Below are 27,030 nucleotides of genomic sequence, written 5' to 3' on the forward strand. Positions count from 1 at the left end.
TATTTTAGAGAAAAATAACATGTTAAAAACATTGTCACTGAACATCTGAGGTTCAGAATTGTCCAGGTGATAGAAACCATGAAGCAATCTGTATCTGAACTGTGGGTTGAATGATATTTTGCTTTTTTACAGATAAGTATGCTTTGATTGTACACATACCTGCCTGCTTTCTTCATGTGTGCCTGGAGGTTTACTAAATAGATCCACTATGTGGTATATCATGGTGGAATCATCTCTCGCCAACACTGGAAGATTTCTCTTGAAAACTTCCAATTTTGCACAACGTAAACATAAATACACCTTGCGACCTTCAAGGAAGTAACGTTGTTGATCACGGTTGAAATCATTTCACTTTCCACCATTGTTGTGATTGTTGTGAGGACACACATCTTACAGACATGTAGCATTGATTAGGGGATGTGCTAAACCGTTACCTATATGTGGAGTAGCAATTATACTCACAGAAACACATGAAAGCAAGTATATGAGAGGCTTAAGGCAAATGTTCAAAGAGAAGTATGGTTTGCGTGCTTGGTGCATGCCATCCATTAAAAGATAGGTTCACTTATTCTTTCAAGTCTGTCTTAAAACAATACTGACATGCCCATATGTACACCAAGTAATCATTCGTCCTGACTAGGGCTGCACTAACAATTATTTTCATTATCAATTAATCTGCGGATTACTTTCTTGTTTAAGTGATGAATCCATTTGTCAGAAATGTCAGAAAATAATCAAATAGTGAAAAGTGTAAGGCACCTTACCTTAAGTTCTAAGGTAAGGTAAATAAGTTATTATTTGGGTTGAGCTGTCTGAGTTAGCCAAATCAAGTTATCTTTCAAATTTAGAGTATTTGTAGTACAAAATTCAGCCTTTGTCTTGAACCCCTCATATTCCAGCTCAATAAGGAAACATTGGGCCTCATGCAAGAACAGTTTTGTATTCTTATACTAAAACTCTTACTGGTTACTTACTGGTTCCAGCCCGATGAATGTCACCTGTTCATGAGGAGGTGAGCTTTCAGAAGATCTGATCATGAACATAGCCTAAGCATCGCCCCTAAATTGCCATATAAGACTACATGTTGTGCTTGGTGTTCCGCTCAAGTTTCATTCACAAAAATGTTACCAAAGAGTAAAAAGAAGAATTTCACAGTGCGGAGCCAGAAGTCCAGTCCAATCAGCAGACAAGTTTAGGACCCGAAACAATTAGAAAATAGTAATAGAAGGAGGCAGAGCAGCGGTGTAGTGTGAAAGCAATAAAGAAGGAATGCTTAGACGTGAAGTTAGACACTAAAAAAACATCTTTCTAAAGCAAAGCGCCTCATGATGGGAGGCAGTCCAGGGATGTGACAGACAGACATAGGCTATTAGACGAGACAATAATCAGGTGCGACAGAAGACGATGCTGGACAGAGACCTGCAGAGAGACAACCAGGAAGCTGTCGGAGTGAGAGAAGTTTCCTAGTAACTACTCAAATGTGGAAGTTGCGGCGCCAAAATATACCAATAAAAATCATAAAAATCTAAAAAGCTTCTCTGTAAACCGGCAGCCACGATGATGATAGTATGGCGAACATAATATTAAATTTGCATAAGACCTTATTGTGAAGAAAGGCAGAGCTCATGACTCATACAACAGGTCTGGACCAATCATAGATTCCAAGAAAATTACAGGAAGATTGATGAATGCCACAGATCTTAAATCACTTGTACATGTCTCAAGAACAACTCTGTTCATACAAGTGGTTCTTGCATGAAGCTCAATGTCAAGGAAAACACAAAGGGGGAATTTTCTGTTAAAAATACTTTTTTTTTTTCCATCCTTTGAATTTTTCCTTTTTAGCATCTGAGTTCAATGTTATACATGGCACGTCACAGAGGAAACAAGAATACTATACTTGTAAGTCTTCTAACTATACTCGTTTATTAAAATGCAAGGGATTTATTGACGTTAACACACAACACATGTCACTTTCTGAAAAACAAAACTCTTCTCCAGCCTCAGTGTAACAGCACATGTACAAGGATACGTCTCATTTGGCCCATTTCGTTAGCATACATCTTTACGAGGATTACCCACTATCACTTAGCGGCCCTTAAACAACTATTTCCTTGTACAGCCTTGGTGCATGGTTGCTAATGGCATCTGTAATGAGGCTGACCTGCAGGCCTTGTCTAATTTAAAGAGCCTGTTAAGTGACTCAATGATTTTAAAGGTAATCTTTAAAAGCCACGTAAAGCTTGGAGAAAGTTGGTGGGAGGCGTGTGAGAGCGGGGAGGAGAGCCGCTGAGCTTTTAAAGAGTTGGAGAAGAGCAGCTGCGGAGAGACTTTTCACTGACTTGCTTATGATGTATCATAGGTTTGTATTATCCATATTCTGTTAAAGAGGGTGCAGAGAGGAATGTTTCCACTTTCAAAAAAAAAAAAAAAAGTGTGTGTGTGCACGTCTCTGCTTGCTTTTCTGTCACTTTCTCACGTACTTCACACACACACACACACTCAGAAACACTCAAATATCCCCTTTCCTTTTTCTCATAACTCTCTTTTCTGTCTCTCCTCTGTCTGTACTTCTGAAGGAATTCTCCATCCATCTAATTCCCCTCCTGGTTCTTTTATATTGAGGCTGGGCCCCGCTCGTATTCCATGTCAAAGGCTTTCTCTTTTATTGAACATCAAATCCTCTGTGTCTCGCCTCGCGCTCTCTTCTCCCTGCTCGGCACCATGCATATTCAGGAGCCGGCGGCCACGCTATAAGGCCGGCTAGCCCTCCAAAATCCGCGATTGTGGGCATTAGCGTTGCAATAACACTACATGAATAGCCGGCACGCTCTATATTTAGGTGTTAAGTCGACTGCGCTGTAGCCAAGATTGAGGCTGCCGGATGGAAGTGCATGGGGAGAAGCAGACTTTCTCCTTTCTCGTGGTATTCTCTCTGTGTCTCTCTCTTTTTTTTTTTATTCTCTCTCTCTATCTGTTTCAGAGGCCGTCTCTCTTGGCTCTGGAGGCGGCGCTTGGTGTCCAAAAGTTCCAGCAAAGCTCTGGATGTAAGGAGCCGCCCCACTGTGTGACACTTTGCATACTGATTTGAGCTTTACTGCTGACTTGAAGGGGGGAAAAAAAAAGTGTAAAAACCTGACTGCTGTGAATTGGGATCTAATGCGCTCACTGTGTCAAAAATAAAAGCCGCAGTAGAGATAATGTAAGCATAAACAAGGAGTAAATGGCTTCACTGCATCTTGCTTATTTGCTTTATTCATTTTGTTCATTCATTCAAGTGTTACTGAAATGCAATCAGTCATCATATAATGGTTCTTTTACTATCATTGTTAAAAATCATTCTGTAATCATTGTGTTGTTATTATTATTTAAAAAACAACACAATGCACTATGCCTTTTGAACCTTATTGGTGCAATTTGCAACCGTCAGTGTCATATAGGAATTTTGGGAAATTAAATGAGAAGATCAATACCACTCTGTACAGTAAATATGAAGCTACCACCAGTGGGTTAGCTTAGCTTAGCACCAAGACTGTAAACAGTCTGTCATGACTCTCTATGATATAGATGTGCGTACATGCTAACAAAAGGAGGCTAAAGTAAAGCTTATGTAGTGGGTCAGACTCAGTGTTGTGTTGTGTAGAAAGTAAGAATCACAGGAATTTATTCCCAAGCAACAGCTGTACATGTGGAGAAACAAGACATTCACAGGATTTCTCTTGCATTCATGCTCTTGGCACCTGTGTACCATGATGGATAAAATCACCCCATGCTAGCAAACACAGTCTCAACAGTACACTAGCGTGGCAAACTACACAGCAGCCCTGCAACACACACAGGCCTCCACACACTTCTCCCCTAAGTAGAAGATTTATGCATGAAAAGAAATAAAATTAAAATGCAACAATGTTAATACAATGACTTCACATGTGTGTTTTAAGTAACTTCACATTAACAAAAAAAAAATGTTAAAAAAAGTTAAAGTACAGAGAATACCTTCCTGGGAAAAGTCCATTACACAAAGAGAGAGTAAAGCCAGCGGAAATGCAACAAGTGCAGTTCGTAAAATAAGATGATCGCTATGCTTCCTGTTATAACCCCTGACATTTGCCTTTATGGAAAGGTTCTAATCTTTACATGAAACCAAATATACTTATTTACACAATTTCATAAGAACATATCAACAAGTCCTCCACATTAAACAACCACATAGGTCTTTTGTACCTGCACTCCAGAATGATCCATTTAAGCGTAATATGCTGCTTTCCAAAACCCTTACAAATCACAGTTAAAAATATAATGATGTTTTATGATGTGACAACGATGTGGTTAAGGTCTGGTTAGGTGTAGACACAAAAACCACTTGGTTAGGATTAAGGAAAGATCATGGTTTGTGTTTAAATGTTCACTTTAAACGTGGTTATCACTTCCTTAAAGTTAGGCAACCATTGTCGTCATGGTAACAATAAACACCACGCTACTTTTTTTCTTTAAAAACGCCCCAACTCACAGTTGGAAATGGGAAGTGAACAGCAGTCTACTAACTATCTAGCCATCCAGCCAACCCACCTCCACCTAGTAAGGAAGTCACCTATCACCCATATGTCATCTGAACTGCGTCACCTCTCTAGATTCGCTAGATGGCATCTGTCACTCAAACGTAAGTATAGGTTGTTTTTGGTGACTGAATTTATGACTTATAGTGTTTTTCTTGGGAGGACAGGCTCAAACATACTGCCAACATATAAACAACAGTTAAGGAACATAGGAAACGTGACAGCAGAAATGTTAATCTGCATCCTTAAGAATAGAATCGATCTATATAGGATTTTACCAGGATGTACAATACCCTGTTCACAACATATCACAACAACATCACACTACCACTCCTACAGCTAACTCCCTGACCCCATGGCAACATGGATATAAAGAGAACAGGATACAATCATTGCCAATATGGCGCCCCATTCATTCCTAAGGAAATTGCTCACTGGGCACATACGCCAAAACCATTTGATGGGTTTTGTCAGGTTTCAGCATACAACTAATACAGCTCCTCAAGACTTTTTCATTTCACTTGACCTGGATCAAATTGTGATGCAACAAAGAGTCATTCTGGGTGTTTGTGACTCCCAGAAAACTTGATTTTTTTTTTAATATCTGTTTCTTTTGTTGTAAAATGACCTTGGAATTCCAAATGTTGGCACACAGATGCAACAATCACCTCACTGCCCTGTTACAAAAAAACAGAAAAAAAACCCAACCCGCATATTTTTCATAAAAACTGGCCTCAATATGTGTAAAGTAGCACTGACATGCCTGTTTCAGAGTAGCCCAGCTCATCCTAATAATGTTACAAGACAAAAGAATAATAAAAAAGATACATAACAAGTCTAGATAAGACATGTAGTGACTTTAGTGTAAATAAAACCAAGTGTAGGGTTCACAGAGTTCAATTGAATGTGAAATCATAATGTCATTTAGTGATTATAAAAGGACCAGTGTGCATTTATCCAGAATTCGTTTATGCTTTACAGTGCACCTTAATGTCCATCGACCTATTTCCTGTTCTGCATATACATTGTAATATCTACCTCTCCCCCAGGTCTCCGTTTCTTTCCTTTCCTGTTTATTTTACCATCCTTCTGCTTATTCTACGAGTGTGCCTTGTCAAAATATTGTTGCAGTCTCTTCCCACTGTTTTCTGGCCTACCTTCAGGTCCTATCTCGTCTGATGAAAAATACAGAGGGGGACAGAGAGGGAGGGAAGAGACAGAGAGAGAGAGGAGCTACAGCACCAAACAAGCAAACTGGGCTGGACTGAGAAGTAGGGGAATCCAGAGATCAGAGGAAGGAAAGAAAGAAAGGATAGATGGAGGGGAATGGTGAATTGAATGGAGGGAAAATTACTTGAAATGAGAAGAGAGTTAATACAAGAATCAGGGAAAGCCTGATAAAGAAAGTGTGGTGAGAGCGAAGACGAGGAGGAAAAAAGTGAAACAATGATGGATGAATGGAGGAAAGATGAGGTAGTAGTTTAGTGTTTTGGAGGAAATCTAGGAAAAGAAGGAGAACAGGAAGAATGGAAGGGTGCTAAGCAGGGAAAGAAAAGGGGAAGAACCTGAATATCAAGACATTAGGAGGAGAGGAGAAAATGAGGAAAGAAAGATTGAAGAGCAGAGGGGAAAGAACGAAAGGAAAGATGGTGAAAAGTGGAGGGATGGAGGGAGGAAGGAACAAACTAAGCAAGAGTGCATGAGTGAATGGATGTGTATGGGAAAGAAGAAAAGAGAGGGGAGCAATACATATGAGGGAGAAAGAAGAGAAAAAGGTAGATAAGAATGGAAAAAGTGAATGACAATTTACTGAATGGAGGGCAAAAAAAGTAAAAAAAAAAAAACAAATCAGGAAATGAAGTTGGAGGGACATACTAAGGACAGAAGGAAGGAAAGATGGCAGAGCGGATGGAGGCATGCTTAGTGGGGAATGAGGAGAAAAGATGACAAAAGGATGGAAAAAAGGAAATAAAAAAACCCAACAAAGCACAGGAGGAGCTGTATGTAGAGATGCTTATTTTAGTGCCTTTTTCTGTTCAAACTACACTCCTGCTAAATCTGTGTGTGTGTGTGTGTGTGTGTGTGTGTGTGTGTGTGTATGTGTGTGTGTGTGTGTGTCGTGATGTTGTGACGGCATCCAGTACCCTGGCATGCCTTTTTAATTCTACTGAGTAAATAATGCATCCACCACGGTTCATAATTTATGTAAGTGGACATGCAATCAGTTCAGATTAACGTGCACGATGCCGTGTGTGTGTGTGTGTTTGTGTGTCCGTGTGCATGTGTGTAAAGCAAAGGGATGGCTAAAACATGACAGGTCACTGACTTTCACCTGGTGGAGCTCTTTCCCTCTTTGTCCCTCTTGGTTCGTCTCTCTCTCTTTGCTCCTGCTTTATTCCAAGTTAAAGGAGCAATCCACAACAAAATCAACACAGATTAAAAGCCCATTTTGTGTTTTATCTTTTGCACTTATAGTTGATTTGATATTAGAAAGAAGATACTAGTAAGAACAGAATGACAAAATGTAACAGTCCAGAAGTGAGATCAGCTGTCAGATGATCAAGTTATCTCTAGAAATTGCAGTGTAAAAAAAACAGCAGCAATGTTGTGAAATCTTTTCAATCTGCTTCTTTTTTATAAGGAATTCTATTCTAAAGGAACAGTTCTGCTTATTTCACATGAGAGATTTCTGTATTTGTGTTTTCATCTGAACGCTCTGAAACATAAATATTGACAGTGAATACGGTGCACCATAAAGCAATTAGGGAGTGATTTTGGACACATTCCAAATCTATGCATGCGTTCAGTAAAAAACCATTACAACACCCGGATTAGACCATTGTTGCTGCAAACTGAAAATAGAAGACAAAGAGAGAAACACTGAAATAGACTATTGTGTTGACCAAGACTGTTTTGGACACGTTACGCTAAATGTTGATGACGTGCAAGGTGTGAGGTGTCATCAAACAAGAGAAGAACCCCTGATTTGTCCAATTCATCATGAATGCTTCAAATATGAGCTTCAGCTAAATTCCAACAATGTACAAAAAAAAGAAGATCACATAGTGTCCCAGGAGTCCAGCCAACTTCACGGACTATCACACTTCAAATCACTGAACCATCTCCAAACCAGCACCAACCGCTCCACGCGCTCCACATCTAGTCTTGTTCCCAACACCAGCTCCAACCACACCTCTCTCACAGCTCCTTCCAGGGCCATTCCAGAGATAGCTCTCCACCGGGCATTTGATTTAATCCAGACCAAATGCTAATAGGGCTGTTTGGTTGCTGGCCATCTGCCTGGGCTGCCGGTCAACTATGGCAAGCTGTGCCGAGCTGTGCAGTGCCGGGCCTCTCTGCCAAAGTCTGAGCTGCCCAGAGACCACTTCATAACCAGAGGACACTTCACGGCCAATCGTCCACACTTACTGGGAACAGACTCAGCGGCGAGTAATATGATCAAATTGATCTTTTCATGATTTGGGGGGCAGCTTGTCCATCTCTCACTCCCACGCCATTAAAATCCATATCAGAGGATGCCTTCTAGAAAATTGAGCACTTGGCCGTCACTAATGCCGTTAGCTCTGAACATTTATTTATCCAAGGAAAGTCTACTGAGCACTTCATGCAGTTACACATCTAGTCATGGGAGCTGCCCACTACTGTACAACTGTAGGCGGGCACTTTTGGCCACTGAGCAGCTATACTAGGGTCCAGTGTCACGCTCCAGGGCACCTCAGCAGCATTTCTACATTTTCCAAGTGTGCAGAAATGACTCTTTATTAGTGGAGGAAAGTATTCAAGCACTGTACTTCAGTTCAATTCTGAGGTATTCATGCTTTACTTTATACTCCACTACATTTCAGAGGGAAATATTGCTCTTTATACTCCACTATGTTTATTTGGCAGCTATGATCAAGAATTTAAAAATCTATGATGAGCTTATAAATTACGATGTCTTGTTACTGTACATTAAAGTATCTAACAGTATAAAAATGTTTCTAAACCAGCCACAGCATTGAAATGCTTCTTACACACTGATGAAGCAGTTCCTTTCAGCTCTGTGGAGCATTCTAGCATCTTTTCGCTCATAGTTTTGGTTTTACGGCTCACAACTTTAATGTTGTGGTTGACTCTCGCTGCTCTCATCAACCCCTTTTCCAGCATCAGCAGGCAGCTGTTTTCACTGAAAAAGCAGTGACACACTACCTGCCCAGTACCAAACTGCAGACAAAGTTATCAGCTAGCTGGTGAACATAGTGGAGCATTTAGCAGCTAAAGAGCCAGATATGTTTCTTAGGAGTTGGTGGAGACCAAACCAGAGCTAAAAGAACAGAGAATGTCAGACTTACATTTGCCAGGTGGCCAGAAACACAATGCTAATGCTGGTGTGGGTCTGCTGGTGTGTGCTATCGAGTTTGCTGTAACAACTGTATAAGGTGATAATATGTCAGTGTTGTGGTTACAATTTGTTTTGCTGACACCAAATGGCCAAAAAATCAATTAATGCAGGTTTAAGTCTTATTTTTACAATTTACAGATCAACTTCAACTTTGACCTACTCGCCACAAGTTGTCACACTATACACTATATGATTTGTTACGTTAACTCACACTACAAATTAAAATTTTGATCAACGTTTATGCACAGCCAAAACATACTGCTTCCATATTCACACTGCACAGATCGATTGACCAGTCACTTCATGTATGATCACACTCAAAGTAAAGAACCTCCAATCAGTTTTGTCTACTAACAATGAAGTTTTATTCAAAAAAATCGACAAAAATCTTTTGACAGCAGCAATATGGGTAATTGTATCATGGAACTGCTCAACCAAAGTTTCTGACATTTCTCAGACAGCCCTCAAACTGAACGTCAAACCAGAGCCATACTTGCAGAAATGTTGCCCTGAAAATTCAAAGTATTTCTTTTAATCTATGCCCAGTTTTACATGTAGTGCAGGATTTTTACATTGTGGTATTGCCACCTTTACTTGCGTAAAAGATCTGAGTACTTCTTCCACCACTGATTTCCATATCTTTATAATTGCATGATTTATACATACATGCATTCTCCAGCTTCATAGAACCTCATATACAGGTGAAACTTTCCAGCTTGTACTGTAAGTGTCCACTCTGTCTGTGCTTTCATTCAGCATCTTTTTTTATTCCAACCAACTCTTACCTTGACCTTGTGGTACAGGCTACAACTACAGCACTGCCAGCCACTCAGCAATGTTAGCTTCAAAAAAAAAAAAAAAGTATGTGTTTTGCACTGAAAATAGATCTCCAACTGATCTTGTTTCATTCAATATGCAGAACACTGAGTCTGTCCTCAGAGAGATGGAGAGCTGTGCATCTTTTGTATTTGTTGTGTTGGGTGGGTGGGGGGTATGTGGATGCAATTCACCAGATTTTCCGTGCTCACATAGCCCCGTCTTTTGTGTATTTTGGTTCTCTCTGTGCTCCGTCTCTCAACCTTGTCCTCATTATCCATTCTCCTCCAGCATAATGGCACAGGGGTTGTTAAACTTCTTCAGCCCGGGAACCAAATTTAGAAAATCCAGTCTTACTCTGGGACCGGGTCTAATGACTACTAGTACTTTACTGTACAAACTCATATTCCTGGCACGCGGGGACTCAGAATCAGGCTCCTTAGCCATTTCAGGTCCCGACCCATGGTATAGATAAAGAAAAACTCGCTTAAAGACAGATAATCATGATAAAAGAGTGTGGGCATGAAGCCGTTTTTCTATGTTTTCTATGTGTGCATTCCTACATAGGCTCTCCCTGCATGCTTGTGTGGGAGTGGGGCTTTGACATTGTACGTATGGGGGCATCCTCAAGCACAAATAGCTACATTAATTGCTCTGAAGAGAAATCTATGTGAGGACATCATTAACTAAGACCAGGCTTGCATTGATAATTGATATGTATGGTGCCCTCGCAGGCTCTGGCGGCCATATTGCCGCGGGCTTTTCTGTATGAAGATACCTCTGCTTTGCTCAGACGCCCACTCCGACTCCGGCGACCTCTGACACCGAAAGGGTGAGGACCACAAACACAGGTGTGCTGCAGGGACCGCCGCTCAACACGCTCCGCATCTCTTCTAGGTCAGATGGAATGTGTTATTTTTCCCCTATCAATTGTCTTGTTTTAACTGTATTACCTATTCTGCTAATTAAGAGGCATGCGGTTCAACCTTTGAATGTTAACGGTGGCTGGCTGCTCTCTGACTTCAATATGAATTTTTATAGTTATTATGATTGCATTCTTTCATATGGCTGAAGTAAAGAACTTTCTTTTGTTCGACTTCATGATCAAAAGTGGCTCTTTGCATACCTTCAAAGATTAAGTCAGGAAAATGACAGACAGCCACAGAATAAACAAGCAGGGATAAAGGATGAAGAATATCACCTTGTGTGTGTGTGTGTGTGTGTTACTGTAGCTTTTTCATGGGGGGCTATGACACAAGCCTACCTTTAATACCTCTGCGGAACTCATTACTCCCGACACCTTTGGGAAATTCATTTTCATATATCTACACAATCTCAATTACGCCACTTAATTGATATCTTTATTTGCTTAATTGGTGGCTTTATTCCTGGCTGGGAGAAAGAGAAGCTTTTGCGTAGGAACGCCGCACTTCAAAGGCTGTTTTCTATCATTCTTCCATCGCCTCGTTATTTCCCACATGTCAGGGATGTCACAACACATCCAATGCAATTTTAATGAAGAATGACTTTGACATGTTTCCAGTGCATTTTTTTTTTCTTTCTCTTGAATCAGAAAAGGTGAGTTGGAATTTGTTAGCTCCATGACTGAATTATCATAGTCAAGCATAACAAACAATTTTCACAATGAGGGTTTTTTTTTTTATGCAGGAGACATTAAAAATATCATTTTTGTGGCCCGTACTGATGAAAAGCGGTGGTTCTTTGTGAGATCAGAATACAGTTTGCTCTGAGGTCGCGCTGTCGAGCGAACGAGTGGAATCCAAAGTGTTGTAAGTGTGCCTTCGCATTTAACAGGAAATTAAATTAGCATTTCTGATGAATAGGTGGACAAACAGCTGCGTGCCTTCCGCGTCTCTCTGTTGCTGGGTTAGAAAACAGCTTAGCGCAATTAAGTGCTGCAAGGTTTGGCCGTGAAGTGTTGCAGAGTAACCCCTGGACATGTTTCCTTTTCTGCCAGTGCCAGAGCCTCCCCCCTACAATACGCAGCAGCCAAGGCCTACTCCACAGTCTCTTATCCTCAGCGTGTAGTTTCACCCACTCTTATTGATTCTTTATTGACCTAAGGTGTCCTCCAGTGCCACCGCTCCTCATCCTCCCTGCTATCCACCACCGCCGCTTCACCCCCCTCCCCTCTTCCCTCCCTTCCTTCTCCAAGTGCAAGGTGAAAAGGAAGACCGAGCTTGACATTGATTTCTTCGCCGACTTTTCTCTCCCTCTCCCTCTATTTCTGTCGGGGGCGTCGACCCTGCCTCCCTCCTCGTACGGCCAACCTTTCTGAAAAGGCTGCAGCGCGGTGGACGCCTCGCTGCGGCAAGGGAAGGTGCTGAGGCAGTTTTTTTTTTGAATAACAGCTCCTACATATGAAAAGAGATGTAATTCTACCTTTGATCTGCAACTAGAAGCCATAATAGCGCAGGTTCAGAAGTACAAGAAAAGACTTGAGTGCCAAAAATAAAAAAAAAAAACAGATTTGTCGGCCGGAGGGAACCTTTCAGAAAGAGCAAGTACGTACCAGTTAGAGTTTTGCCATACAGTCAATAATACTGCAGGAGGGGGGGGGGGGGGGGGTGGGGGGTGGGGGTGGGGCGGGGGGTGTATTCATGCTTGTGATGTGCAATGCCAAGTCAAAGCGTGAATTAGATTCTGACATTATGATAATAATAATAAAAGAAAAATCAACAATTACTCCCACTGTCAAGCCAATTATAGCTTAGCCTATTTCCTCTATGGAAATTTGGGGAATATAATTACACAAACAAGGACAAACACACACTCTTACACACACAATAATAAGTCAACCCCCTGGAAGGCTACCCCCCCCCCCCCCTCCCCCCAAACCCCCTTCCTCATCCCGCCCCTTTGGACAACACATGAGAAACCAAATCTCTCAAATGGAGAAATAAACAAAACAAACAAAAATACACCAGATGAAAGAAGAGAGACAATAAAGGAAAAGTGTCCCCCGTGGATTGTTCTATCCCTCCTCTTTGCTGTCTTTTTTTTTTTTTTTTTTTCTCTTATTATTTTATTTGTTTGTTGCCTGGCCATTCATTACATTTTCTTTTTCTTTCTCTCATTGTTGTTGTTGTTTGTGTCTTCCAGATCTTAGTAATTCTTAAATGTTTTCGACTCTTGCTTTGATCTCATTTAGAAAGTGAAAGAAGCCAAAGCTTTGGAAGTTATTTTGATTAGACTTTTATTAACTTCTGTCTGCATTCCTAATACCGTCTCTGAAGAATTCATTGGAAATCCTGTGATACTAAAGGAGAGACGAGAGAGAACAAACTAATATAGCCATAATTTCCAGGACTGTTTGTGCACTTGTGCATGTGTGTGTGTGGAGCACAAATCCAGCCTGATACTGTTGTCTCAGGACTCTGACACTTAACTTTAACCTAAACTTTAATTATGCTGTGCTAAATGAAGACACAGTGTTAGTTTTTACTCACTTTGAAAATACATGAGTATTTCTATGTCGAGGTATTTCATTTTGGGCGTTACACACACAGTTTTAATAAAGAATGACTGACATGTTTTCAGTTCACTTCTTAACATCAGAAAAGTGAGCTTTTGTTCAATTCAAATGTGTTAAATTATCATATTCAATTAGCACCTTGAGTCTTATGCTGGAGACCTTTATAAAACATCATTTCTGTGGCCTGTATTCACAAAAAAATGCTTTTCATTGAAGTTGAGAATACACATTTTTAATTAAGGCTCTGACACTTTCACCTAAACTTGAATCATGTGGGGACTAAATGAGGGCACAAGGTTATTTTTTAACAGACTGTTAAAGTACATATCCACTGATGGGCTAAAGTAAAATCAACACATGGCTCTGCTTGAGTATCTATGTTAGCAAGCAGATGATGTAAATGAAACATAAGACTGTTTACGAATGATTTCAACCGTTATTTAGACGCATTTATCCGTATTCACCAAAGAACCTCGCTGGGTTTTGTGCACTGCAAGAAAAATGCAGGTTTGTGTTCACTGTATTTCCAACTTATTCACTATAATGTGAAAAAGCAGCCACCACCCAACAACTGAGAAAACATACAAAAGACTGCAGCTGTAGGCCTGCCAGCAACAAAAGCTCTGCAAGAATCTCAACCACACTTCAAATAAATCTGCGATTGTCCACAAAGCCGATGTTTTATAGCGCTTCTGGGACGTTTGCGTTTCACAAACACGGATGCTCTGATTTCCACATACTGTTATAAAAAGTAAGATACAACCTAATTTCACAAGTCTGTATTTAGATGGGATTTTTTTGGAGTAAATAAAACTTGATTTATGACCACAGACTGACCACTGCAGCAGAGGAAACTGCTTCCAAAGTTCTGGGAAAAGCAGGTGTAAAGTGCAGTACTGATAAGACAAGTTTCACACAATGACAAACCTTCAGTAACAGCAGTAAAGAATAATGTATGAGGTCACTTTACAGGAGCTGTCTGTTCAGCACCACAACCACCTAAACACCAGCAATGCAACACTTAATATTTACAGTTTTCTTCTTCTACTTACATTTATTATTTTTCCATATTTTTATGGCTCATAGCAAGTCCAATCTAGTGATTGAAGTAGCCAATAACATTTATATAAATAATTTTCATTTCTGTTTCCAGCAATAATCAACTCCAAGAAGATTTAAAGGTTTTACCAAAAACCTCACACTTTCATTTATCATAACACCGGGAGGTCATTTTTACTGACTGATGTCTTTGTTCAGCTGAAAGCATTTGTTTTTTTTTAATGTAACAGTTTTTAAAGCTCTTAGTCACATATGGCCTTCCTCTTGTCAACCAATATTTCAAATGTGGCAGCAGAGAACCTCCATTACTTTCTGGACATGCACAACACACTGTATGTTAAACAGCGCAGTATCACAGCTGATACAACTGCACTTGATGCAAATCAGATGAACTGAGGCTGGGCTCATATGAATTTTCAGTCTTAATAAATACAAAATGAAAATTTTAGGGGAAGCAAAGCATTTGCACCCCTGACAGTAATTTCCGGAATGCTTTACTATATCTGCCACAAAAGGTCATAAAAGTTCCTCACACTTAGAAGAAACCATGTCATTCTTCAAGTGAAATGAAAACACGAATGTCACCAAATATTGAATTAGAAAACATATAAGACGAGACGCAGTAGATGTAACTTCCAGTCCAAGCAAAACTTCTTTCATGCATCCGTATGTGTGGTTAATAACAGCAACAGCGCAGCACAAATACGCCTGGTTTTAAGACGTGATGAGTCTTGGCTCCTCAGTGGATATTTATGAGGGTCTAAATGGCCAGGGCTGCTTATTAAAGCACCTTATTTGAACTAGATAATGTGATTATGATAAGATCGATTAACGCCCAGCGATAACGGCAACTGCGAGCCCATTGTCGTTTTGATGACATTTGCGTTTGGTCTGGTAATGTATGTCCTATGGTGATAATTAAGACGGCGGCTTCAGAGGCAGGCGCACTGAATGGGAGGGAAAGCATTACACCCGGACCTTTTGGCGATTAGCATCTCCGCTCTGTCTCTGCCGCCACCAGCTTCAAGTGGAGCTTTTGAAGAAGACCAAATTGATTCCGCATCCCACCGCCGCCGCCGCCGCCGCCGTGCTTGACAATAATTTCTTGATGTCTTGATGTGTGTAATGTTTACAGAGCATTAGAGAGGGAAAGCCTTGAGCAGCAGACTGCCGTGGAGAGGGTATTCTGTGAATACTTTAAGGTGAACCCTCTGATCAGAAGAGATTTCATATTGTATCAGAATATGGTTCTTTAGGGTTACACCATGGCAGAATGCTACTAAAACTCTAAAGAACCTTTTAAATGTCTTCCTTTCTCTGTGTGTCACACTATTACTATTTCCTCCACATCTTATTTTATGAAGCGTTTTGTTTGTCAAATAGGAAGTGATTAATAATCACCACTTCTATTTCTAAAGAGTAATTGAAAGTGTCCTCAAGCAATAATAGAAGAGGGAAGAGGTGAACCAAAATTCTAATGTGAAACATAATTATATCATTAAAGCATGTTAGAGTTGGATCATGTAGGATACATGTGTCTGATGTTGTGCTGGTGGAGAAATCCAACACTAGACTAGAAATCAAAGCCTACATCATTGAGCATAAATATGGATGAATGATTAGAGGGCTGCACAGGTAATCATAGAACTGGAGCTGATAGCTTGCAGTATATTTTCTTCCATTCACCTTTATCTGACGGCTTTCATTTTTACAGGTGAACTCATGTCATTTGCTAGCTCAATCTCCTCAGCTTATTAAACAGATGCAGATTTTACTGGTCTATTTACACCTGGCATTAAAACACAGTCTGTATCTGGACACATTGTCACACATTTATAAGAATGTGTGACAGAAGTCGGCCCAGTATATTGAAAGTTCCACTAGCTCCGCCTCTTCCTGCCAGCTACAGCAAGCCCAACAAAAGCTACAAATAATAACAGCAGCTAAAAGTCTAAACAAGAAGTGATTTAGAAATGAATGACGGTCATGACAGCAGTTTCCTTGACCTGAGCTAGCTCCACCCAGCTAATCTGCATATTGAGATATGATCACGATGTGGGCTCACCTGAGAACACGAGAATGCATTTTAATACCAGGTGTGAATGCAAAGACCCACTGATCCAGATACAGGTCACGTGTTAACACCAGGTGTAAATGGGGCCATTATTTATGAGAGTGTTATTTCAGAAGAAACAACACGTTTACACACAATTAGGTTTTTTTCCATCACACAAAGTTACATTGTCGATGTGTGAGAAGCAGTTGAAACACAGTGATATAACCTGCTTGGTTTTGAAATACTTGAGTCCTTTTCACACACACACACACACACACACACGCGCTGTGGAAGCTGACACAGTGATTAAGTGAGTAACACAGCAGCACAGTCAATCATCTTTACAAAGTGTTGATCAGTATTTACACATCTAGCAGGCGGCCTTGAACTGAGAGATCTTTTAATACAGATGTTGGTCAGCCACAGGTCTACACTTCAAAGAGCTTTTTTGGCAATTCTCTTAACAGAGTTAATTGATTTTCTCTCTTTTTTTTTTTATTTGACATTATTCCGCTTGGAAAATGCAAACAAAAAAACCAACAAAAAAAAAAAAAACCTCTTCATATTTTCAGCAGGGACTTGTGCTTGAAGATAAACAAGTTTGAAAATATCCCTGCAAATCAAAGATGCTGCGCGAGTTCAGTTAGATGTCTTCGGCTGCATAACACCTGTTCCAGCAAACAAGACCAACTTCCTGTGAAAAGCAGCTGTGTGTGTGTGTGTGTGTGTGTGTGTGTGTGTGTGTGTGTGTGTGTGTGTGTGTGTGTGTGTGTGTGTGTGTGTGTGTGTGTGGAGTCTAAAGGAAAATGCAGGGGGAAGAGGGGGGGTAGTTGAGGGACAGTTGGGAGCTGTTCACCAGAGAGTGTTGTTGTTTTGACTACAGCACCTTCTGCATTAAGGATTGTTAATTTGTTTTGACAGAGGTACACACTAGACACTACAGCCCAGAAAGAGAATTAAAAGTTAGTCTCCAAGTTCTATTCAGCTCTACGTTTTCTCCTCCTCACTCCCACATCTTTGACTTGTTTTACCTCCACCAGCATAAAAAGTGCTGTCTGTCATGTCGCTCAATCAGCCTGATCTAATTTAGTTCTGTCTTCATTGCAATAAGTCTCGCTTGATCTCGATTTAACATTGAAACCCAATCATGACTTTTGTGTGCTGCAAAAAAAAAAGGTAGACTTTTTCATTCAAGAAAAATAGATGAGCTGAACTGACAGTGATAAAATGTTGCATTCCTCATACTTAGAAAAAATACCTCACACCCAATTTCTGTAGAAAATTGACAGGAGATCAGGTAACAATCAATATGATTGCTTAAGACTTTGTCCTAGTTTTAACTATGACAGATTCATTCAATTAAACTATAGGGTTGGGTTTTGAAAAATGAATCAACACTAAAAAATGTTATGAAGTTAACCAATCTTTGCTAAGTGTGTCAAAATAATAAAGGCTACTGCTTAGTTCTTGTAGAATGTATCCACAGCTTGCAAGAGCATCAACATCTGCAGCCTCAGTGTGTTTAGAAGCATCTTGAAATAGATTTCAGCCGCCCCTCATGCACAAACACAACTCATTGTCCATTAACTAATCACTTTGACCACTCCTCATTGTTTTAAGGCTGCGCTCATGGCTAGTAACGCCACATCAGTTGCGTTTTTCATCTCGGGAGAGCGTTGCTGTCGCGCGGCTTCAGTGTCTTCTGCAGCCTTAATGAATATCTGGGAGCATCCTCAGATTGATCTCAGTTGTCCCCAGTGGGGGCTCCATGGGGCAGGTTGAGAGAGAATAGACGCCATGAAGGGAAAAGATAATGATGAGATGAATGGGGGGGGATGAAAAAAAAAAAGAAGTTTGATTGACAACCACAGACTGCAATTAGCGTGTTGTGTGGAAGCATCTGTGTATTGGTGGTGGATGTAATGTGTGTTTATTTTTGGTGATGTTTGGTGTGTGCAGTGATCTGGATCCGTGATCCAGCGGTTCTGATCCGACACACAGGGACGAGTAGCACTGGGTGTGAGGCGCCACTGCCAGATGGCATCCTGTATACCCAACCCCTCTCTCACGCGCACTCACACACACACACAGACACACACACACACACACACACACACTCATAGCTGACCGCTCCAGCGGTCTGATGGAATGGTCTTGATTCTGTCAACCTGCCAAACTTCACATCAAATACATGCTGTGAAACCAGTGTAAAATTAATTACTCTCTGTTTATTTATGGGCTGTGAAATCATGTTGTTTTTTTAGTGTTAATAGCTATCCCTTGATTGAGTTCTTCTTTACTTTTGTAATGTGTCTCAGTATGTGTGGAGCTACAAATCAAAGGTTTGATGGAGGCTCAAATCACATAATCACAAGCTCCATATACATTCAATATTATCATCATGTTACACAGAGTCTTACATTTAAAAGAATGAAATACTTATATGCATATATATATATATACATATAAGAAGAGATCAAATGAAACTTCCATCTTGTTTGTTTTTTGGGAAAGCACAAGGTCAGCTCTTTTAGTCTTTACTCTTAATTTCCTGGGAAAACTGTGTCTTTATTAGTTGAGCTGTTGTTGTTGTTGTCATACTTAAGTGTGGTAAGTTGTTTCAAGGCTATGAGACCAGTAATGTGATTGGCTGAGAGTGTGTTTATTAATCACCACACCCTCCAATCTGTATTCCACTTCATTGTGCACTTTGTGCTGCTGTGAATACATTAACCAAAATAGCAGGTGCACATGGAGACGCCAACACAGACCTTGCGCCCAAGACCTGCTCTTATCATTGTGTTAAAATGAGGCCTTTAGTCTTGTTAGGTTGTAAGACTTTATTTCTCAGGATTTCTGCTACAGCTGCTATTTCAGCATCAAGATAGATAATAGATAAATAGAGAGTTAATTTCTTTTATTTGTACTGTACTTATCACTTATTCATACCTACATGGCCTGAACCAGTATTATCAGAGGGCATGTCAGAACAAGGTTAAAAGAAAAAATCATGGAAATCCGCGGTTCCCTTGTGTTTCCCTTTAACTCTGAATCACAGTCGAGCATGGATCATACATATGTACAGGACTCCTTACTCCCCAACGCACGCAGCAGGTCCATCGCTGCAAATGAACGCGCCCCTTGATATAATTCTCATCAAGGTTCAATCAATTTTCTCTTCCTTTGCCTGCAGCGGTGTATCAAAAGGGTTCTTCATCAATCTCTTTCCCTCTATTCTCCTCCGCAACAACCTCCCCCCCACACCCCCCCCCTCACCCCCGCTGCTCCTCCTCTTCAGATTGAGACGAGGGACTTCAGGGGGTAGGGGCGGGGGCAGGCATGGAAGTTGGAGATGGTTGTACGCTGAGGTTGAAAGTTGAAAACGCGGAGAGGTTTCCGTAAGATTCCTTCGGGGTGAGGCTCAGCCAACCTGGCGGAAATGGAAGAGGTAGAGGTAATAATGCAGATGCTGCGGTGCGATAGGTGTTAGATTGAGGTGGTTTGTTAATGATGACAGTTTCATGTACGCATCCGCACCCACGCAAAAGGCGGTAGAAGGCTGAATTATAGCCGTCGGGAAGGCTCTTTGGCTTAAGGTCGGCTGGTGAGTGAAGGGGGCTGCTAACAGGAGAGATCGGCTGGTTTTCAGGGGATAAAAGGTGGATCAGAGGTCACCTTTGCTTGGGTTTCCTCGATTGGGATCACCGCCCCCCACCGTCTCTCTCACACACACACATATACACACCCTGGTCCAGTACCGTGGGAGGTGATGGTTAAATGTTTTGGCAGCCGGGTCAGGAGACGGTGGTCTGCTGCTCTGCTGGTGAAGGCTGGAGTTATCTGGAACTCTCCCAGTGATGAATGACCACTTATGGTATGGAGCTGCAACCTTGCACCGGCTTGTCGCCTGGGGTCCCACACCAGTGCACACACACACACACACACACACACACACACACACACACAAATAGCTATACGTAAAAGAACAAAAGGAGCTTATTATTTCCAGTTTTCAATTTTTCAATTTTGTTTTTAAGTTAAAGAAAAAAAAAGTTAAAGATTAAAAATGATTCAAATTGGATTATAAAAATAGTCTTTACCAAACAACCATTTTGTAGTTTCACCATGTATTATTATTTTTTAATCTTTGAAGGTTAACAGGATTTATTTGGAGGGCAATTTTGAGAAAAAAAGAAAAAAAAAACACCTCATAATGACTCCCACTCAATGCAGCGATTGGCCAGGTGTGTGAAGGCAGGTTAACAGTCGCCCTCTCGAGCTCTTTTTCATTCTTCACATAACTTCTTATGTGGCTTTTTGTAAGTACAACCAAGTACAACACCATGAATGCCTTCAAGGAGAAACTGTCCAAAAGTTTGCATCCTTATCCACATTTGTATGATTCATTCCATCTCTGCTGCTCTCCCCGGCTCTGGGACTCACACTGAGTCTGACTGTTGTCGCAATATTTCACTAAGTTTAGCGTTACTTGATTATGATACCGGCCTTGTTAGCTAAAGTAGCTAATGTAAGCCAAAGTGTTTCCAGTAAGCTAGCGCTAGCTTGGGTCCGACGTAGCGCGGCGTGTTTCGAGATCATGAAAGGCAACGCTCCACGCTCCTTATTTGGAAGGTCCCGGCTCCAAATGGAAAAGAGCTCACTGGACATAAGCAGCAACTCTGGGCTTCAATCTGGCTCTATTGCAAACCAACGGGTGACACATCGCTACATAGGCCTACATCTTTATGAAGTAATCCATACAATTCATCACATCGAGACTACAAAGACACACGAAAGACATCATAGAGATGGAGAAGGCACTGAGATACAGCCAGGAGACGGCTGTAAGAACAGGCTTTTTACCATTTGGAACACATATAAACACTTGAACCTTGAGACATGGTTAGACAACACTTACACATACAACCTAGTTCATTTGAAGCATGTAGAGCCCTTTAGATTTGTTCATGTTTCCTGTCTGTATCTACTACTATCCCATAAAACAGCAAAAAACCCGATGATGCACAGGATCATACAGTACGTGTGTATACACTAACACATAAAACACACATCATTCATATAGTACATACATCACATGTGTTCATACACTTATTCAGTCTTATAACCATGCAAATGAATCATCATATGTTTAATGACAGAAGTGTTTCATGTTGTTTTCCTGGTTAATAAATGCAACTAATTTCACTCTTACATTGAATATAAAATACACATTAGGTTTATGGTTCATTCTATGATTGAATGCATATAAGAGATTTACAGACACACACTGTACATATACGTCCTGTGTTTATGTTGTATTTAGTCATCTGTGGGCACTGAGACAACCTGCCGCGTTGTAACGTCCCTGCCGTCCCGATCTGTCGGGACCCAGATGGGAATATGAGTCCGACGGTGTTTGTCAGCAAGCCCAGACAGGCTCGCTAACCTCCTGCACCTCCTTCTTCCTTCCTTCCTGTTCTCCCATCACCCCCATCCCACTCACTTGCCCAACCCAAAAAGCAATACCGAACACAGTAATACCTCTGTTGGTCCCCGCTGCGTGTGGTGTTGCCGAGGTTACCCAATCAGAAGCCTCAAACAGAGTCTCAGCGATGGAGATAGAGAGGGTGGGATTGAAAGAAGAGAGAGAAAGAGAATCGGATGGGGAGTCCCAGGGTGATTGTGTTGTGTCCGTCCGCCGACTCCTGACGTGACTTCATTTAGATTTACATCAGCCGCTAAATTAGAATAATCAAGAGCACCGCGGGCTTTACCTCATTTCTTTTTCTCTTTCCGTTTCTTTCTTTCACAAGCCTTTCTCTTTTTTTCTTTTTTTTTCTCTCAATGCCATTTCTCTCAACTTTTCAATCTTTCCATTTGCTCTTCTTAAAGAGTATCTTACTATCTCAATTTTACCTTCCACTCTATCTCTTCATGGCCTTATTCCTGCCATCTACTTTAAACATCAATATCTCTCTTTCCTTGTAAGCTTTATTTTCCTCCGTCAAGGAAACATTACATCACTACAGATTCCTTATTTTTAAATACAGGCTGTGCAAAAAGTCAGTTAATCCACCAACTTGATAAATCTGAGAACAATTTTTGTGGAGATTTGTGGGTCATTTATGTATGTTAGCTTTACCTTTGCTGGTAAAGCAGTTGAGTTGCTCTCCTGGAGCAGTTGTAGGGGTTAAATACTCAAGTGCAACTCAAGATTAGTTGTTGAGGAAGAGCACAATGATTGTCCCTACATACATTGTCCAACAGATTATTCAGCTGCATGAAAGAAAATTGACAAATAAGTCATTTACCAAGCAGAAATCTCAAACATTTGCTGTTTCTAGCATCTAAATGTGAAGATTTTGCTGCTTTTATTTGCTTTATATCTTTGTAAAGTGAATCTCTTTGTGTTTTGGACTATTGGTTGGATGAAACAAGCATTTTGAAGACTTTTCATATATTTGTTAGTTGCAGGCCACTGACTCTAACCACATGGCGCTGTCTGTAGGCAGGAATAAACTATTCCTTTACCAAAATGTGCTGGTGTAATGTCTTGTATTGTTCCTCCGAATTTAGTTTTGATTCGCAACCAAACGGCACATGGATTTATAAGTCGTGTTCCACTTAAGAATTCACAGAAAAGCACATGCGCCGTGCACATGAACGCACCATTAGCCATTATTTGCACACCACCGATCCTCCACGGACACGGTGCCAGATGTGGTCGCTCAGAGTTTTGCGACAGAGTTGGACAGACCGGATGGGCTCAGGACAAAATGTGGCTTTTTTCCCCCCACTGCGAGGTGACAGCAGGGCAGCCCGATTTAACAACTGGGTCATTCCCAAAAGGAGCCCGGCGGATGTTTGTTTTATGACTTATGAGGTTTGGTTCTTGTGCATGTGCACACATGCGGACACAAGGACAAGAAGGCACAAACGGACACCAGCAATCGCACACGGACAAAGTACAGTATATAAGCACAAGCAGACACACTTTATTCATAGTCATTCTGAAACATGCATGATCTTAAATAAATATACACTCACGCACACACCTCTGAACACGAAGGCAAACCCACTAACAAACAGAAACATACATAAATGCTTGGTCACACACACAAAAGCACGGACAACCCTCCTTTCTAAGCACTCTCCCCCACTCTCACACACACACGCAGAAGAATCCTCAATAGTGCTACTAGTCCTAATAATGCTGGAGTGTTGTGGCAACTAGGCTTTAAGCTACAAATTGACTGCTAGCCGCGGGTGGGCTCATGTAGCGGCTTACTACTGCGACGCCACCACTGTCCATTCAGCCAGAGGAGACTGTTAGACAGATATATGGCCACTTAATTGGCCCATGATGGCAGTGTGGCAGAGTGGTGATCGCCAGCGGAGTGCTAGACACCAGGATGATTAGGGGCCTGTGTGTGTGTGTGTGTGTGTGTGTGTTTTTGTGTGAGAAACTGTGTGTGTGTGTGTGTGCATGGGATATGAAGCCAAGCTCAGGGTCTGGGTTTTCTTTTTGTGGATGTGTGAGTTTGTATATATATGTGTGTGTGTGTGTGTGTGTGTGTGTGTGTGTGTATGTATAAAGAGACTGCTCAGCCCAGCAGGACAGCACCAGGCCTGGACTTATTAGTCACTCGTCTCGAGCTGTCAGCCCACACAAAAGGCATCAGACGATTAAAAAAATGAACAGCCGCAAACATATTCTGCACACTGCTAGTCTTCTGCTACATATGTGTCAGGTGTGTGTGTGTGTGTGTGTGTGTGGTTGTCTTTGTGTGTGGGGAAATGTGTGCGTGAGAGCGTTTTGATGGAGGCCTATTTTCCCCTCCGAGTCCACTCTTCCTCTAAGTGGGGAAATCAATGCAAATAAGGGAAGCGGGGAGGACGGGAGGAATGGAAAGAATGACAAGAAAGGGCTGAAAAACTGAAAAACAAACAAAGGCTTGGATTTAAGAAAAAGAAAAAAGACAGAGAGAGAAGAAGCGAGGGGGGGGAAATGGGATGAGAATGCCCATTAAGGTGGGAAATTGGAGCCCTTTGCTGTTAAGCATTCTGCTTGTGCCCATATTTCCCTGATGGTGGTGCGAGATTCACCAGGCCCCGAGTTATCCAGATGAGACCAGCAAGAATTAAAACGCCATATGTTCAGGACGGCACCTCGGTGCAAATCAAACGCTCCTGTAATTTCTCTCAATACAAAAGAGGCCCCTAACATTAGGCTCTCTCCGCTTTGCTGGTTTGTTTATTTCCACCCTCTTTTTGTCATGTTGATGTGGTGATTTATTCTAACTTAGTGCCGGCTTCTGCTGCTCTATAAGATTGTGTGTAAGTAGGTGTGTTGACAGCATGTTAGGTTGCAGGTGATGGACATCACTGTACAAATCTCATTGCATTAGATGACTTCAGCAGCCTGAAACAGTTATTCCTTTCTAGTTTCTCTGTTGTCATTTCACCAAAGATAAAAGTCTGATGGTTACAGATATATAGATGGTCTTAGATGATTGGACAAATACTTTGTTTGAAGGATCCTAAAGCCTAAAACTCTCAAAATTCAATATTCTAGGAATTCCAATGACAGTGGGCTCTGTGTATTGTCCTGCTCTACTGGTTTGCCATAGTTTTGGACTGGGAGTGAGCCTGTGTGACTTTTTGTCAAATAGTGGCCACTGAGCCCACAAGTTTGCTAGCATTAGCTAACATTAGACACCATACTGGTCATACCAGAACAAGTAGGGCCGTAGTGTATTGAATTAAACAAGGGTTTGTTTTATTGTTTATGTATTCAACCTTTCATTTGGAAGAGGAAGAATATGGCATTTCTAATTTCAAATGTTACATCTAACTTTAAGTAAAGATGAGGGTTGAGCTTGCTAGCTTCATGCTCTGGCATCAGGCTTTTCTTTCCTGTGCAGGCTGAATGCATCTGTACCTAAATTTACATTTTTTTTCAAAGGAGATATTCACACATCTAACTATTTCAGATGCAGGTGGAAAGTATCACTATGTCTTGAAAAAGGTAGATCCCTCTCATCATCACAATTTATCAATCATACTAACATTTCAGTCCCTCTGGACCTTCTCCAAGAGTATTTTAAACAATTCCTACAACAGTGATCTTAAATAGATAATGCTCCGCCCATTCTGTGTGCACAGGTGTGGGATAATTATTCTCCTGTGGGAGTGTGTCTCTCAGTAATTTAAAGTGGCATGTCTACAATCTGTTATATTCTAGTCCAAACATAATAAAAACAAAAGAAAAACAGGAACAAGTGAGACACCACAACACATACTTATGTTTATTTTCAAGAATATTTACAGAAATTGCATATCTAATGAATGAAAACATCAGTCTTGCAGCTTTCATAAGTCATTCAAAGTTGTGCAGTCATATGAAACATTTATATCTTGAGTGCATCATAAATAGGTCTCTTTTCACTCTTGGTGTAGGGTCTCCCCGGAGTAGAATTTCTCATTGCCAATTTGTCTCATAATTTCTTCCTTGTATTTGCCATAGCCCTCAACTACTACTGATCCCCCTTGTCTGATGGTTTTAACACTATAGTACCATCTTTCACCAAATCTTCTAATGCTTTCTAACAATGAACTGTGCAAATATCCATTCATTCACCCAAGAAAACACCGACAGAATTCTGTTCTCCCCCTGCCCCAGTCTTACTGAGGACAACCCAGTCTCCATAGACAAACTGAAGGTTCAATTCCAGAGACTCAAAGAAAAATAGATGCGCCTATAACTACATGGTATAACTCAGTGACTATTGGCGCAACAAGCGCATTCCTGAGCTAAGGATCTAAGTAGTACCTACTATAGGCAAGAACTGTAAGACATTCATACAGAGATCGCGTGAAATCTTAAACAAATGTTCGCTTGATCCGATGCTACTGATCATTGAACAAGTGTCATCAGAAATGAAAGAGGTTGACTCTATGATAAAAGAACATGAAAGAGAAATTAGGCCCTGACTTCAGCATAGATGAATCCATCAAACAGTCTGTGGCTAAGTGTAAGGACCTCCTACAGATGATTATTCACAAAACAGAGTGTACCACTGGGAAGGTCAGAAAAAAGAGGTGCCCCAACCCCAGAGGAGTGCCACACCATATCCAGATGACTCCACTACAGAAAGCAAGTATCATAGTGACAGTAACTCCAGCTACTAACATGGCCAAGCGCGTTTTTTAGCGCAGAGGGGCAGGGACATCCCTCAAAACTGAAAAAACACTGCAGAGGGGGTAACGGTCCAACAAGAGACCCAGGCCACAGACCCATAACTTGCAACTATAGCAGGAGGATGCAGTAATCAACCTCTCCAAAAAACTATTGACTGACACACACATCTCTGTCCATTTAATGCATTGATGACATCTTTTGTCTGTTTGGGGAGGACACAGATGAATTACAAGAGTTTACCATGGTAAAAATCCCAATTTAAAGTTCATTATAGAAAATGCTTTGGATAGAGTTCATTTCCTGGACATGTGGGTTGAGAAGAAGTCTGCTATACTGTGCACTATTCTATACAGATGAGATACAGATCAAAACAACCACTGCTTGCCAATAGCTAAAATGAGGTCTACCAAGAAGTCAGACGAATTTGTCACATCACAGAGGATT

General features: G+C 41.1%; 1 long non-coding RNA gene across 5 annotated transcripts in view; it reads left to right on the top strand.

Annotated features, from left to right (window-relative positions):
* The window catches only part of LOC137196628 (uncharacterized), a 155,350-nt gene that overhangs the window by 23,703 nt on the left and 104,617 nt on the right, over window positions 1-27,030 (top strand). For 4 of the 5 annotated variants that reach the window (XR_010931274.1, XR_010931273.1, XR_010931276.1 and 1 more), the window contains exons 2-3: window positions 2,984-3,047; window positions 10,509-10,671. This is a non-coding gene — a long non-coding RNA (uncharacterized lncRNA). The remainder of the gene's footprint in view (window positions 1-2,983; window positions 3,048-10,508; window positions 10,672-27,030) is intronic. The other variant, XR_010931275.1, reaches the window with a different exon arrangement.

Source organism: Thunnus thynnus, chromosome 14, assembly GCF_963924715.1.
Source record: "Thunnus thynnus chromosome 14, fThuThy2.1, whole genome shotgun sequence".
Classification (NCBI taxonomy): Eukaryota; Metazoa; Chordata; class Actinopteri; order Scombriformes; family Scombridae; genus Thunnus; species Thunnus thynnus.